Source organism: Schistocerca nitens, chromosome 10, assembly GCF_023898315.1.
Source record: "Schistocerca nitens isolate TAMUIC-IGC-003100 chromosome 10, iqSchNite1.1, whole genome shotgun sequence".
Classification (NCBI taxonomy): Eukaryota; Metazoa; Arthropoda; class Insecta; order Orthoptera; family Acrididae; genus Schistocerca; species Schistocerca nitens.
Genome location: NC_064623.1, coordinates 60,153,075 through 60,157,808, shown reverse-complemented (window position 1 = coordinate 60,157,808; position 4,734 = coordinate 60,153,075).

The window sequence follows — 4,734 nt, the reverse complement described above, 5'->3', positions numbered from 1 at the left end:
TCATATTTCCTGAGAAATGGCACATTACAGCTGCAAAAAGTCAGTTTACAGCAATTAGTGTTAAGGCTTTTATTTCAATTTTTGACAATATTGCTGTACCTCTAGTGACTACTGCTGTCCATATCCCCAATCTTTATTCTTTTCTTCGTCTTCCTGGAGTAACGTCTTCTCCTGGCTCCTTTGACTAGCCAACTTTTACATTTCTTTTCTTCTGCTGCCTGAGCTTTGTCCAGTCGCACTTAAGTGATGCTACTGTGTATCTTCAGTGTGAATGCACCTGGATGGATGCCTAGTCTCTGCAAGCACTTAATCCTACACACATTTCCAGTACTGAACACTAGACACGCATCACATCCAGCTTTCTTCACAACAATTGAGGGCACAAACATTGGCTTTGGACAACGTGGCCGGCCGGAGTGGCCGTGCGGTTAAAGGCGCTACAGTCTGGAACCGAGCGACCACTACGGTCGCAGGTTCGAATCCTGCCTCGGGCAAGGATGTGTGTGATGTCCTTAGGTTTAATTAGTTCTAAGTCCTAGGCGACTGATGACCTCAGCAGTTGAGTCGCATAGTGCTCAGAACCATTTGAACCATTTTTTTTTGACAACGTGATTGTAGTCTTATTTGCACTATCTGTTTTCCCATGTAGACATTTTTTCAGCAGTTAAGGATTGGCTAGGTACCTAAAATTTGGTTCTAACCTAAATCCGCTGGGAAACTCGTCTTTGGCACTGTACACAGCACATCAGTTCCTTCACTAAGTGACTTTGTCGAAAATTCTTCTTCACAAGTAGGAGCAGCATCTGTAACACAGTTATTTAAATTTCCTGTACCTTTTACACGAGAAATTCGATATTTCTTCACTTTCTTGAATGTGTGTCCACTGTTACGACCCATCTCGAGCAAAATAGATTGATGTATACATACTAAAAACTGAAATAAGTTTGTAGCACGTATTACAATTAAAAAAAACACATTATAAATAAACAAGCGTAGATAATCTTTGTCGCAGCTTTCTAGACTCATCTGCAATTCGTTTCGATTGTCTGAACGAAAAATTAACGCACAAAAATTTTTTTGCATAGGGAATGTGTGGATCACAGCATAGAAAAAGGGGGCGTGGCAGAAGCAGACGCCCACACAAACCTTTTTAATACGTATCTCTAGCCGGAATTCGCACATGAAACTTTGGGATGTTATTCTTAAAGAATCAGTCTAATAAATTACGCAACAACAAAAAAATTCGAATCTTTCGCAAATTTTGTCCTACATCTGCCCTTAAGTTTTCCAGAACAGTGCCCATCTTGCGAAAGACCACGAAGGCAAGATTAGAGAGAATCCAACTGACATGGAGGCTTTCCAACGCTCGCTCATCCGTCGAACTATTCGCAAGCCTGACAGTATTGCTCCAAGTACCGTCCGTCAAACACCATAAAGTGGTTTGAGGAATTAAGTTCAAGGTGTACAAACCATTTGTGTGAACCGAGACTGAAATGTACAACAAAAATTGCTTAAGTCCTCATGGCTCTATTTCTTAACTGTACAGCAGATTAAGACACCACAGAGATATCCAATTTTTTTTTCTGCATTTACTAACCGCAGCGAATTACCACTAAGTGACTCCATTAGCTATATGGCGGAACCGATGTTCTGCGTAAACTCCGATCAAGCACAGGTTCGGTAACGATTCTCAATTACTGCGACCGCCATGTCCACCAAGTATAATGTTTGTGCTAATAACGGGCTATTCGGCAGCGGAAGATATTCGGATGCGGTACGGATGGTATTTAGTCCACATTTACGCTGTTGCGGACAAGATTGTCACAAGCCATCACGTGTTCTGCTTCGGTATTGGCCAATTAGTACGTGCCGGAAGAGGCATATCTGTAGGTGAACTAAAGTCATCAGCGCCTCCCGCAATTTTAACTCCAACCGTAAGTAATGTCTTCAACGTCTTGAAGCTGTCAAAACAATATGGATGGCGAAATGGGTCTCCTATCTGCTTAAATACACAGTACGCTTTATAAAGAGTCTGGAACTCTTAATAACAACGTAAATACATGGATCAGCAGTGAGATTACAGATACGAGGATGGACTGATAAGTATGTTAGTAAATAATTGTAAACTTTAACGTTTCTCTTTGGTCCGTAGGAAAACATTTGGGAATTTGTGAGTTAGCTACGTTGTAAACGGTTTGTTACGCTGCATCTATTTTCGGCGATACTTCTCTGTTTATTGCGTGTTTTTATTCTCAACCAAAAAGTTCCGAGGCTGAGTAAATGAAAAGCAGATGAAAGTTAAGCCTGTGATCTTACTGCATCAGGTTCTCTACATTTTCTGACTACAATTGAATATAGCACACAGAACGTAAACGCAATGATGTGAAAGGACTTGTATGGGATGTTGTTCGAGTTCCACCTTCTTCGGTCTTGGCGGGCCATCAAACACCCATTCTGCACTTTGTGGTTTGTGATAGCTTCGTATTGATAACATCTCGTCACTTGCGATGATTTTCTTCAGAAAAGTATTGTCCGCGTTTTCTATTCTGTAATAGAACATAATGAAAAATAATCCATAGCCTCCAAAGATGTGAGATGATGCAGAAACTATAATCTTTGTGTAATACTTTCGTTATGTTTCTGTTTTAAAACAAATGATAGGTCTAGCTTGTTCGGCCGATTATTGAGCATTGATCATCAGTGTGGGAGCCTTACTACGAGGGCAGTTCAAGAAGTAATGCAAAACATTTTTTTTTTCTGAAACAGGGGTTGTTTTATTCAGCATTGAAATACATCAGGTTATTCCCCAATCTTTTAGCTACACAACACTATTTTTCAACGTAATCTCCATTCAATGCTACGGCCTTACGCCACCTTAAAATGAGGGCCTGTATGCCTGCACGGTACCATTCCACTGGTCGATGTCGGAGCCAACGTCGTACTGCATCAATAACTTCTTCATCGTCCGCGTAGTGCGTCCCATGGATTGCGTCCTTCATTGGGCCAAACATATGGAAATCCGACGGTGTGAGATCGGGGCTGTAGGGTGCACGAGGAAGAACAGTCCACTGAAGTTTTGTGAGCTCCTCTCGGGTGCGAAGACTTGTGTGAGGTCTTCCGTTGTCATGAAGAAGGAGAAGTTCGTTCTGATTTTTGTGCCTACGAACACGCTGAAGTCGTTTCTTCAATTTCTGAAGAGTAGCACAATACACTTCAGAGTTGATCGTTTGACCATGGGGAAGGACATCGAACAGAATAACCCCTTCAGCGTCCCAGAAGACTGTAACCATGACTTTATCGGCTGAGGGTATGGCTTTAAACTTTTTCTTGGTAGGGGAGTGGGTGTGGCGCCACTCCATTGATTGCCGTTTTGTTTCAGGTTCGAAGTGATGAACCCATGTTTCATCGCCTGTAACAATCTTTGACAAGAAATTGTCACCCTCAGCCACATGACGAGCAAGCAATTCCGCACAGATGGTTCTCCTTTGCTCTTTATGGTGTTCGGTTAGACAACGAGGGACCCAGCGGGAACAAACCTTTGAATATCCCAACTGGTGAACAATTGTGACAGCACTACCAACAGAGATGTCAAGTTGAGCACTGAGTTGTTTGATGGTGATCCGTCGATCATCTCGAACGAGTGTGTTCGCACGCTCCGCCATTGCAGGAGTCACAGCTGTGCACGGCCGGCCCGCACGCGGGAGATCAGACAGTCTTGCTTGACCTTGCCGCGATGATGACAAACGCTTTGCCCAACAACTCACCGTGCTTTTGTCCACTGCCAGATCACCGTAGACATTCTGCAAGCGCCTATGAATATCTGAGATGCCCTGGTTTTCCGCCAAAAGAAACTCGAACACCGCCCGTTGTTTGCAACGCACATCCGTTACAGACGCCATTTTAACAGCTCCGTACAGCGCTGCCACCTGTCGGAAGTCAATGAAACTATACGAGACGAAGCGGGAATGTTTGAAAATATTCCACAAGAAATTTCCGGTTTTTTCAACTAAAATTGGCCGAGAAAAAAAATGTGTTGCATTACTTATTGAACTGCCCTCGTAGATAGGACAGATAGGAGAGATAGAGTAGGTCTAACGAAGAGCGGCGCCTTTCGTCACGGGATCGTTAAGTCGTTCCGGGAACGTTACGGAGGTGCTTAACAAACTCCACTATCAGACATCACAATAGAGCCGTTGTGCATCACGGGAAGGTGTGCTGTTGAATTTTCGAGAGCTCTTTCCGGGAGGAGTCCGACAACATATTACTTCCTCGCACATACGTCTCGCGTACTGGCCACCACGAGAAAATTCGAGAAATCATTAAAGACAAGGTGTACAGCAATAACTCCAAAACCACTGCTGAGCTAAAGGCAGCCATTCACGAGGCCATCGACAGCATCGATATTCCGGGTAATGCAGAATTTCGCTATTCGTCTGCACCACATCATCGCCAATGAGGACAGGCATGTCGAACATGTCATAATCTAAATCCCAATATCTGTACTGCCGTTGAATGAAGTGTGTGCACGCCGTAGTTTGTAACTAATTTACGTTTTTTTCATTTAGTCCAATAATTGTCGCCCTATACGACAATGTATAGTACCTGATTTTGTATAGATATACATTGTTGTGTATGAGGCTGAACTATGGGCCGCATGGAATAAGGGTGACCCGGCTGAGTCACGCAGTTTGACTCTTAGTCTGATCACAAGGGGTGGCCATTGCACGCGTTGAT